Source organism: Marmota monax, unplaced genomic scaffold (genome assembly GCF_021218885.2).
Source record: "Marmota monax isolate L192 unplaced genomic scaffold, Marmota_monax_Labrador192_F-V1.1 WCK01_AAM20220418_F8-fsc00063, whole genome shotgun sequence".
Lineage (NCBI taxonomy): Eukaryota > Metazoa > Chordata > Mammalia > Rodentia > Sciuridae > Marmota > Marmota monax.
Genome location: NW_026693726.1, coordinates 4,074,471 through 4,087,025, shown reverse-complemented (window position 1 = coordinate 4,087,025; position 12,555 = coordinate 4,074,471). Strand labels below are relative to the sequence as shown.

At 37.4% G+C, this 12,555-nt stretch overlaps 1 pseudogene; it reads right to left on the bottom strand.

The window, feature by feature from the left end:
- Positions 1–289: 289 nt before the first annotated feature.
- Positions 290–2,787, bottom strand: LOC124103890 (DNA endonuclease RBBP8-like; annotated as a pseudogene).
- Between the last annotated feature and the right edge of the window lie 9,768 nt (positions 2,788–12,555).

Genomic DNA, 12,555 nt, shown 5'->3' with positions numbered 1-12,555 from the left:
TTTTTAAAAAATTTTCAACACTATAATAACCAAATAAAGTAAACAAAAAACTCTTAAGTTAGAGTGCAAAATGCACCTTATTGTTTTAAAGGTGCAAAAATAAGAAATATAAACTCATTCATATTTTAAATAGTTGTATGGTAAGTAAATTCCATTTAGAAACATTTTTAATGGAAAAAAGATTTATTAATCAATTTACAAAAGATAAAAAAAATCAATGTTTAATATCAACTTTAAATAACTAAAAGGGGAAAAACTGTCCTCTATCTTTCTGTTTTCACTTCAAAATCTATGTCTTCTGCTTTTTGCCTTTTGGAGAAAACATTGCATGGTGAGGCTACCATCTTTTTGGGCAAGAGCAAAGATCAAGATCTTCCTTAATACAAGTCTGTGTGGAAGGAAAACCAACTTCCCAGAAATTCTCTGGTGTGCTGGGTGGAATGTAGTGAGATCAGTGTCTTGAGCAGGAATCTCACTTCTTTTCTCTCTCTTCTGCTTGCATATCTGCATAATAAGTTTCACATTCCTTACGAGCCTGCCCAAGCAGATTTCTTCTTTCTTCTTTCTTCTGAACTATCTCAATATGATGAGAATTTTGGAAGCTGGGCTCTCTCTGATGGTCTTTACAATATGGCTCCACAAATGCTTTCTGCTGGATTTTATCCTGTTTATCACCATGTGTGTTTGGTTTCTCTGTGGCAGCGGACAATTCCTCCTCCACATCTGCCATCTGGGAGAAATTATCTGCCAAACAAGATTCGTATTCTTCATGTGTCATCAGATCAAACATATCTTCCAGGCTACCATCCATATTTTTTTCTCCATTTGAACTTCTTTTCTCCTTTTTGCTCTGCTTCATTTTTTAAAGCATGGTGTCACTGACCAATGTACAGTCCATGTCCACTGTCTCTCCCAATCTTGACTGACTACCATTCTTTATCTATTATAGAAACATCCATTTTATACCTAGAGAAGTCTGCTCCTGGATCTATACTCCACTGTGGATCTCTACTCCACTCTATATTTTCAAAGGACACATCTTGATTGTTTTGCAGAGACTTTGTTTTAGCAATTCCACAGGGATTTAATGAAGGACTCATGCAAGTTCATATGCTCCTTGGGCTGACTGGGTTTTAATTTTTATTGGCTCATGAGAACCAGCATCCTTTATGTCATCAAAGAGATTCTCTGTCTCCAAACTTTCACGTGGTCTTAGGGATTTTGAAGACAGGATTTTCTTCTTTTATTTGTAATGGTGTTTTGTTGGCTGGTGAGGATTGATTCAAGGATTGAAGGATGCAGTACTAGGGCTCCTCTGAGGAATCGTTGGGTAATATGCAGCTCCCACCCAAGGCCTTGTGGCCTGAGGAAGAGTCTTTTGGAATGGGCTTAAAAGCCTCATAGTCACTTGCTTAAATCTATTTTTAAAGGTCTCATTTGCTGGGTTTTTTTTTTTTTTTTTGACACTGAGTAGCTGGAAATCCATCAGACAGATCCAGAGGTGTATTCATCATGTTGCCCTCATTCACAGAAAACTGACTATCCACTGGAAAAGGAGAAGCATTTTCTTTATCAAAAAAGACTTGTGGGCAACTTAACTTCATGCTCACTTTCTTCCTCAGTTTTTTTTTTCCTTTTGGATATTCTGCCTTCCAAGGATCTCAAGAGCATCAGTAATATCATCTTTAATGTGATCAGTGTTATTCTGTTTACCTATGGATTCACTTATATTTTTATTTATAAGTATCTGCCTATTAGAAGATGACTGGCTGATGACCTTGTTCAGTGCAAAGGGCACTGTCTTCAGATCTGGCCTAGGTTTCTCTTATTTAGAAATAGAAATGTTGCTGAAAGGGTTGTTTTCCAATGATTCTTTCCCCAGTGTCTAAAAGACAAGCATATATATTTGTATTCAAACATAAACTACTTTTCACATTAGAAGTAGCTCCAAATACAGGAGATGGACATTGAGTCTGAAAACCTTAAACTTATCTTTACTATTTCTTGTAGATGCCTCAAAAGGCTATTTCTTGTGATCTGCTTCTGAACAGTGGTAGAGCTTATCACCAAGACAGATGGCTCAGAGGCCTTTAAGATTCAGAGTCTTCTTGAGCACTAAATCCAAGTGTTTCAGCAACAACTGTCGCCAAATTAAAAGATGATTTATCAGTGGGATAACTGCTCGTTCCACATGTGTACATGCAGTACTCCAATTTACTCTGTGCTTTTTCCATGTATGGAACATAGAGATTCTCCTTTTTGTAGCTGGTTAATAACAGAAAATAAAAAGACTGTCATTGGTGAATCTGGAATAACATTTTTCTCACATTCAAGGTCAGTTGCTTTAATGCTATTGATCATTCTCGATTTTCTGCTGCAGTTGTTCAGAAAGCTTTTTATTTTCTTCCTGAAGAGTATTCTTTTCATTCATGAATCCTGTAATAAGTTTAAGATTCTGTTGTCAAATATTTTTCAAATTCTTGCTGCTATTTCTGCATATGTTCTTCAGTTACTGCACTGGCTCACATAATCCTGCCCTCTATCTCAAGTAAGTACCAGACTCACCCATCTTCTAAAACTTTAATGGTTTCATGAAGGACTTTCTGTTGCTCTCTCAGCAGGGGATTTTTAGTGAATAATTCTTCTAGTCTTTGTGCTTAGTTACTTTTACTTGTAAACCTGTGCTTCTTTATCATGACATTCTTTTAGTTCTGTCCAAAGTTCCTTAAAGTCATTGGATAGATCTGCGGAATTAGGGGATCCACAACTGCTTCCAGAGATGTTCATCTTAAGAGCTTCACAGGTTCCACAGTTCCATTTGCTTAATGTTTTCTGACATTTTCTGTTACATTATATAGGTATGAAGTTAGCAACTTCTTTGCATTGACGACTGTTGATAACTCTTAAGAATTTTTTTTCTTTTTGTCTTTTCTTTCCTTTTTTGGTCAGTGCTGGGCGTTGGGCGGGGGAGCTGTTAAATTCCTCTGGAGAATGTTGATTTGTATTTTTTAGGAGTCAATCAACCAGCTTATGTTTAGGCCATGACCTAGGTCTAACCCCCTCAGCCAGTGGTTCCAGTCAGGTTTTCTAAGCCTGTGCTCTGTGGTCCAGATCTGCCCTGCACATGTGTTACTCAGTGGTTAGACTGAGACTCTGGTAGTTTTGATCCTAGTTCAGACTCTAAGGCCTTTGCTGTTTCTTTCCCAGGGTAGCTCAAGGGTGAGCCTGGGTCTTAAGGTTGTTGATGCACAGACAGGGAAACCCTTTCTCCAGAAATTTCTCTCTGGAACTTTTCCCCCACACTTTCTGACCTTTGAGAGTCTTTCTCCTTAGCTCTCTGGCTAGAAAGCGGGATTTTTCTCAGGATTCGCCTCCCAGGATCAAGATCATCATTGGCACTAAGCACTTGTGAGACAAAGGAGAAAGGAAAATGGCAGAAGCCCCTCCCCATGCTCTTCACACTTCAGGGGCCCCTTACCCTGCTGTGGACAGAGAGGTGGGTTTTCTCCTGGAGATTCCAGGTGCCTTTACTGCCAGTGTCACTTGGTGGTACAATTTTATGACTAGGACTGCCATCAGGTAAGGACCAGAAAAGAAAAGAGTCAGAAAGGAAAAGAATGTTCTTCCCTGCCCGCCCCCCACTCTCTCTAGCCCACAGAGGCCCTGCTTCACTCTCATCAGGTCAGCAGCAGGAGGCCTCCCCTGGAGATTTTGCCGTCCACACCTGCCACTCAATCCAGAGCATCCCCCTAGGTCAATGTCAAGGATAAAGGAGGGTAACTCACTGCCATACCGGTCATTCTTCCAGCGCTGACTTTCTTCTCATCGGTCTGATCTTGGTAGCTTTCCAGAATGCTCATGCAGTTGCCTGATTGTTCTGTACAGAGTTGTTTGAATTAATGAGAGAGAGAGAGAGAGAGAGAAAGAGAGAGAGAGAGAGAGAGAGAGAGAGAGAGAGAGAGAGAGAGGCTCTAGTGGGCTTAGTCCATCTTGGCTGGTGCCAGAAATGCCTGTTTGTCTTTGTGTCAAATGCCCAGCCTCTTGGATAGTGTTCATCTCCATTTCCTGTTCCTGATTCTCTCTAGGAAAATATCTGGGTGATCAGGGTCAGGGTGTGTGTGTGTGTGTGTGTGTGTGTGTGTGTGTGTTGTGTATTCTACATAATACAATGTTAGCAGTAGAGTAGGGGGTCTCAGATTCCCTTCTGTGTCATTTAAGTATCCAAAGATACGTTGGTACCCATTGAACACAATTTCTATTGGGCTGCTATTGGTCCCAGCCAGCATTTGGGAGCCATGTTTTTTATTGATTCTTTTTAGTTATATATATGACAATAGGATTCATTTTGGCATAATTATTATAGCATGGAATATAATTTGTTCTCATTCATTCATCAGTTCTTCCCCTTCCTTTCTCCCCCCACCTTCCTTCTGGTTTTTTTCTTCTACTCTACTGATCTTTCTGTTATTTACTTATAGTTTTTTGTTTAAATCAGTGTCTTGTGGATGTACATTATGTTAAGATGCACTGTGGTATACCCATATATGTACAGAGGAAAGTGAGGTCAGATTCATTCCACTGTCTTTCCCTGTCTCATACCTTCCTTCTCTTTATTCCTTTTGTATACTCCACTAATCTTTCTTCTATTTTTTTTAATCCCCTGCCCCATTTTGTATTAGCTTCCATGTATCAGAGAAAACATTTGACCTTTGATATTTTGGGACTGGCTTATTTCACTTACAGTGATTGTCTCCAGTGCCATCCATTTACCAGCAAATGCCATAAATTCATTCTTCTTTATGGCTGAGTAATACTCTATTTCTTTATCAATTCATCTGTTGACAGACACTTAGGTTGATTCCAGAGCTTATATATTGTGAGTTGTGATGTGATAAATACTGATGTCACTGTGTTTCTGCTGATTTTAAATCCTTTGGATATATACTGAGGAGGGTGGTAACTGGGTCAAAGGGTGGTTCCATTCCTAGTTTGTTAAGGAATTTCCATGCTGCTTTCCAGAGTGGTTGCACAGTTTGCAGTCCATCAACAATGTTCGAGTGTACCCTTTTTCCCACATCCTTGTTTTTATTGTTATTTGTATCCTTGATAATTGCCATTCTGGCTGGAGTGAGATGGAATCTCAGCGTAGTTTTTAATTTGCATTTCTCTAACTGCTAGAGATGTTGAACATTTTTTTTTCATTTATTTGTTGACCATTGTATTTCTTCTTTTGAGAAATGTCTGTTTAGTTCCTTTGCCTGCTTATTGATTGGGTTATTTTTGTTTTTGGTGTTAAGTTTTTTGAGTTCTTTGTAACCTGGATATTAAATCCCCTATCTGTGGCAAAGATTTTCTCCCATTCTGCAGGCTTTCTCTTCATGCTCTCGATTGTTTGCTGTGAAGAAACTTTTTAGTTTGATACTATCCCACTTATTGGTTCTTGATTTTATTTCTTGCTCTTTAGAAGTCTTGTTAAGGAAGTCAGTTCCTGAGCTGACATGTTGGAATATTGGGCCTACATTTCCTCTAACAGTTGCAGGGTTTCTCATCTAGTTCCTAAGTATTTGATCCACTTGAGTTGACCTTTGTACAGGGTGAGAGATAGAGGTTAAGTTTCATTCTACTACATATGGGTTTCCAGTTTTCTCAGCTCCTTTGGTTGAAAAGGCTATTTTTTCTCCAATGTATGTTTTTGGCACCTTCGTCTAGTATCAAATAACTGTATTTATGTGAGCTTTTCTCTATGTCTTCTATTCTATTCCATTGTCTTCATGCCTATTTTGGTGCCAGTACCATACTGTTTTTGTTATTATAGCTCTGTAATATAATTTGAGGTCTGGTATTATGATGTTTCTTGCTTTGCTTTTCTCACTAAGGGTTGCTTTGGCTATTTGGGGCCTCTTATTTTTTCAAATGAATTTCTTTTTTTTTTTTTAAAGAGAGAGTGAGAGAGGGAGAGAGAGAGAGAGAGAGAGAGAGAGAGAGAGAGAGAGAGAGAGAATTTTTTTCAATATTTATTTTTTAGTTATCAGCAGACACAACATCTTTGTTTATATGTGGTGCTGAGGATCGAACCCGGGCCGCATGCATGCCAGGCGAGCACGCTACCACTTGAGCCACATCCCCAGCCCCTTCAAATGAATTTCATGACTTCTTTTTCTACTTATATTAAGAACATCATTGGAATTTTAATAGGAATTGCATTAAATCTGTATAGAACTTTTAGTAGTATGGCCATTTTGATAATATTAATTCTGTCTATCCAAGAACATGAGTAGGCCATCTTCTAAGGTCTTCTTCAATTTCTTTCTTTAGCATTCTAAACTTTTCATTGTAGAGATACTTTACCATGTTTGATAGATTGATTGACAAGTTTTGTTGTTATTTTTGAGGATACTGTGAATGGGATAGTTTTCCTAATTTCTTTTTCAGCAGATTAATCATTGGAGTATAGAAATATGATTAGTTTATGAGTGTTTATCTTGTGTCCTTCTAGTTTGCTGAATTCATTTGTAAGCTCTAGAAGGCTTCTGGAGGTTTGGTTTTTTCCCTCTTCTAATAATAAGATCATATTTTCAGCAGAGATAATTTGAACTCTTCTTTTCCTATTTGTATGCCTTTCATTTTCTTCTCTTGTGTAGGACTATGTTTGAATAAGTGTGATGAGAGTAGGCATCCTTGTCTTATTTCTTTTTTTAGAGAAAATATTTTTAGTTTTTCTCCATTCAGAATCATATTGGCCTTGGGTTTAATATATATAGCCTTTACAATTTTGAGGTAAGTTCCTTCTATCCCTAATTTTTCTAGTATTTTAACCATGAGTAGGTGCTATACTTTGTCAAATGCTTTTTCTGCATCTATTGAGATGATCGTGTGAGTTTTATCTTGAAGTCTATTTATGTGGTGAATGACATTTATTGATTTGCATATGTTGAACCAAACTTGCATCCCTGGGATGAAACCCACTTGACCATCGTGCACTCTTTTTAATGTGTTTCTGCATTCAGTTTGCCAATATTAAGAATTTTTGCATCAATGTACATCAAGCATATTGGTCTGAAGTTTTTTTCATTGATGTGTCTTTGTCTGGTTTTGGCATCAGGGTGATAGTGGCTTTGTTAAATGAGTTTCCGAGAGTCATATTTTGTCCACCCCCTGGAGCCACTATCCTATCATTTCCAACTTGAGTCAAAGTTCCTGTCTACTTCATCCTATTTCTCTCTTCTATCTCCTCTGGGCCTGTAAGAACCACAGATGTGTGCCTTCTGACACATCCTCCCTTTGACTTCTGTGCCATGCCATCAGTGATCCTCAGGAGCTGTTACTCTGGACTTTCAACTTCCCCTCTCATATCCAGAGAGTCAAATCTCCTGGCCCACTATACTCAGTCACCCTGCCCCCATTTGGCTGCTGTTACAAGCCAAGCTCCAACCTCTGCAAAAAAGTGGATGTGTAAGACCCTGGCATCTCGCTGCCTCCCTTGTTCTCTGTCTCTCTGCTTCCTTCTTCTTCAATTTCTCAGGCCTAAAGTCCCGGCTTGCTCCTTTCCCTTCCTGTCTAGCATAGATCTCTCACGTGTAAAATGATATTATCTTATTCTTGCTGTGTTTAAAAGAAAAACAAAGAGACCTAGAAATCCTGTTCAAAATCAGCCATAGTTAAGAACACAGAAGCTGTGATAAAGGAACACATATAATATTAAAATACAAGAGGGGTGGGCAAAAGTCTTTAGAGCAATCAAAATATGGTAATCTGACAATTTTTTTTATTTCTATTTCTTTTTTTTATTGGTTGTTCAAAACATTACAAAGCTCATGATATATCATCTTTCATACATTTGACTCAATTGGGTTATGAACTCCCATTTTTACCCCAAATACAAATTGCAGAATCACATCGGTTACACACTCACATTTTTACATAATGGCATATTAGTGACTGTTGTTTTCTGCTACCTTTCCTATCCCCTACTATCCCCCCTCCCCTCCCCTCCCATCTTCCCTCTCTACCTCATCTGCTATTGTTCAATTCTCTCCCTTGTTTTTCCCCCCTTTCCCCTCACAACCTCTTATATGTAATTTTGTGTAACATTGAGGGTCTCCTACCATTTCCATATGCTTTCCCTTCTCTCTCCCTTTCTCTCCCCCCACTCATCTTTGTTTAATGTTAATTTTTTCCTCATGCTCTTCCTCCCTGTTCTGTTCTTAGTTGCTCTCTTTATATCAAAGAAGACATTTGGCATTTGTTTTTTAAGGATTGGCTAGCTTCGCTTAGCATAATCTGCTCTAATGCCATCCATTTCCCTGCAAATTCTATGATTTTGTCATTTTTTTAGTGCTGCGTAATACTCCATTGTGTATAGATGCCACATTTTTTTTTATCCATTCATATATTGAAGGGCATCTAGGTTGGTTCCACAGTCTAGCTATTGTGAATTGTGCCGCTATGATCATTGATGTGGCAGTATCCCTATAGTACGCTCTTTAAGATCCTCAGGGAATAAATAGTCCGAGAAGGGCGATAGCTGGGTCAAATGGTGGATCCATTCCCAGCTTTCCCAGGAATCTCCATACTGCAATTTTTCATTCAAATATTGAAAAAACACACATTTTCAAATATGGAAGAGCTCAGTGACTATGACACCTATGAGCTATTCTTAGAAATATAATTACAATAATCCAGCAATTTTAATTCTTAAAAAATTGTTGGAATAAGTCAAAAGTTTAACTGCTTGAATGTTAATAAGAATGGAAATGCCATATGTCTTATGAATTATAATAAGAATAAAAATATCACAAATAAAAGTAGGAAATAAGGAAGGAAAGTTTAAACAACTTTTAGAGAAAAAAATCATTTTTAATATTGTCATTATATAGGATTTATAGATAATGAATTAATACAGTCTATCATCAACATATACATGTGACTTTAATTTCTTTGTGTGTTACCATATTTTTTCTTAACCTTGGTAGGATTATTTGAGACTATATCTTGTAGCAAATAAACATAAACATTTCACTTCTATTTCTGCTAAATAAAAAGTTGCTGAAATTATGTGCACTGTGTAATGTCATTCTATAGGATTATTTAGATTAACGAATTCCCACCCTTCCAGGTGTGTGTGTGTGTGTGTGACATTTTCCTAACAATATAATAAAGCTACATCCAGAATTATGTCCATTAATGTTAATGATGGTTTTTTTCTAATTATCAATTTTGGCTATACTTATATAACCAAATATATATAACTGCCTGAATAATAATAATAATAATAATAATTATTATTATTATTATTATTTGGTACTGGATATAAACTAATTATCCAAAAATTCATCCAGTCCTCTTCTTGGGAATTTTGACAGACATAGGATGAACTGGAAAATGTCTCATGAGTGCATTTTCTTAGTTTTCATCCAGAAGGAGCAGCCATCTCTATTAGCATGAAGCTATTCGGCAAAGGTTAATTAAACTTTAAAGTGAACAGCCTCTTTATATAAAAAAAATACAACCATATTTGCTAGCCTTCATCATTGCTAATGGCTCCCTATATTTTGCTGAACATTAAAAAACAGACACAACTCTTCGGTGTGGACTTTTTAAAAGGAATGATGGAAGGAGCTGTAGATGCTTATGCTCCCTTTTCTAAGATTCTAGCACCTACCAGTGCCCAGCACACTGTAGGAACTCAACCAATGCTTATTCCATTGAACTGAAATAATAAAGGTTTTCACATATTTCAAAGACTGACTGTAAAAGAGATTCTGCTTGTTCTGATTGATATCAGATGGCAGTACAAAGATCATGGGTGGAAGTCACTGGAACACAGACTTGACTCTATAGTAGAATAATATTTAGTCATTTAGAAATCACATGGGCTGCTTCAGAAGTGAAATGGCTTCCACTTCAACATGCTCAATAGAATCTGGGAATTATTTCAAGAGTACAAACAAAGCAGAGAAATGCCTCAGAGGCTGCCTCCAACCCCCTACTATTCCCACTCTGAGACTCTATGATTCTGTGAACTTGAAAAGGCAAGTGAACATTGGCATTGGGTGCCTTTAACCACTGAATTAGGGGCTTACCTTGATCACTGCCTGCATTTCCCATGGACAAAGTGAAAGAGCTGGTTACAGTGATTGTATTACTTTTCCAGTTCTAAATTTTTCTCATCCTATAATTTGCTGTATGTGAGGAATTTCTACAATCAAGTTTTAATTCTTTTCAGCAAATATCTACTAATTGCCAACTGTGTGCTAGGCACTGTGCAAGGTACTAAGATGGTAACTTTACTCTGTTTCTTCATGCTCTTTGTCTTAGAGGAGCACAGAACTGATGGGTAGAGAGGGGTGTCCAGCTGGCTTTAACACTGTATGTGAAAACCAGAAGTTAGTACTGTACAACATGCACAATGTTTGTTACCGGAAGGTTCAGACATTCTGTTTGTGCCAATTGACATCATCAAAGAGTTTCTGGCTGGCCTGACATATATTTTTTCCTTAGGATGGCTTTCTAGCAGTATGTCAAATCTTAAAATTCACAGAAGGCTCCCCAACTGCCCGGATGTGAGAGGTGTCACCTTAATCGATATAATGATTTAAAACTGTCCTACAGACCTAAACCTCAAGGAAGAAGTGAAAATGCATCTCTTTAAAAAAAAATTGATAAATCAGGTGTGGTGGTGCACACCTGTAATCCCAGTGACTAGAGAGGCTGAGGCAGGAGCATCACAAATTCAAGACCAGACTCAGTAACCCTTGAGGCCCTAAGCAACTTAGAGAGACCCTGTCTCAAAAAAAAAAAAAATGGACTGAGAATGTGACTCAGAGGTTAAGAACCTCTGGGTTCAATTCCTGGTGCCAAAATAAATAAATAAATAAATAAATAAATAAATTTATGATGAATGACATGGTGACACATTTTAGCTTCCTACCTGAAATGTATAAAGCATGATAGTCTTTAATTTTTACAATTTAAATAGTCAGTGACTACATTTTTTGAGGTAATCGTGAAGCACTCTCTCAAATGCATTTATTTTTCAGTGTAAATTTAATATAAAATTGCAATTAACTACCCCAAAATTAAGATCGTAAAATTTTTTATTTACTCAAATTGAGTTTTAAGCATAAAGTTTGGATTTCCTATTACCAATTTCTTCCACCACCTCATCTCTGTTATTCACTCTGAGTACTGTTTATTGAATGCAGTCACGGGGTGGAAAGTCAACAAACCCAGATGATGCAGGTGTGGATGTGAGGAGAGCTGATAGACCCTATAGTCCCCAGTGAAAATAAACAGAAGCCATTGATTTAAGTGAACTTAAATGTTGTCTGTAACCCTGAGGTCATTATCCTTCCTCTCCCCCTTCCTTTATCTTCTACATATATGCATTTAAGTGACACATAAACATTCGGACTTAAAGATGATTTTGGGATAATTCCTCAAGGAATTTAAAAGATCTTGTTCATCATAAAAAAATCAAGATTAATAATGCCTCATTAGACAACATTTACAAGCAACATTTTGTTAAAACTTACCATCTCTGATGCAATGCTGACCCGGGAAAATGTTTTGCACTACTAATTTCTAAAAAGTACCATTGGGCAAGAATTGTTTCTGAATGAAATAAAACAAGCCTGGTTACTGTGAGAGAATCACACATAATTTAATACAAATTGCTTATAGTTGAAACCAAGCGTCTCTGTTTACGATGATTTTCCATTGTTTCCTACTCTCCAGCATCATAATTGTTCTGAACTTTCTTGGTCATTTTTACCTGGTTGGCTATGAATCTTTGAGTTTACAATATTTGAGTCAGGTGTAGAAAAAATACATTACCCTGCATTTAAAGAAGTTTTCTAGATTTAGATAAGTCTGGATAGTAACCCCTTATGTAGCTACTTTTAATTTCCATTAATAAATGTAAGTTTCCCTCATTGGTAGCCTATGGAGCTCTGCAGGAGGGTCATGCAGTTTCTCTAGGACACCTGAGCACTTTTAATAGGCTTCAAGGGGTAGAGGAATTTCTAAGAGTCTGTGGTGTAAGATTTCCTATACTTGTTTGACCACATGACTTTTCTTTGCAGTCAACTATTAATTAAACCAATGTCTTAAGTAGCAACCTTTAGGAAAGATTCAACTACAAAGATACAGGGGGGCGGGGGGGAAAAAACTAACAACATAAAAAACTCTAACGTAACACAAATACTTCTGGGTCTTTCTCCTCCCCTAAGGCTCATGTCCACACATTGTCACATTCTTGAACAAATCCAACCCTCAAACGTCTTTGGAAGATTTCCTTTTTTTTCTAGGTTTTTTTTTTTTTTTTTTTTTTTTTTTTTAGTTCTCTTAAAGAAATCTAGGAGAGGGTTGGAGAGTGTGGGACATAGCAAAGCTTTCTAAAAATCTAATGAACAAGTGCTCCAATCCCAGGATTTCTATGCCTCCTTGCATCATAGCTTATCTGGCTCTAACCTGTCCTAAGCCCCCATTCTCATGATCCCTCCAGATCTCACTTCCTTTGAGCAGTTGCAAGCTCTAAAGCTGACTAGGGTTCCA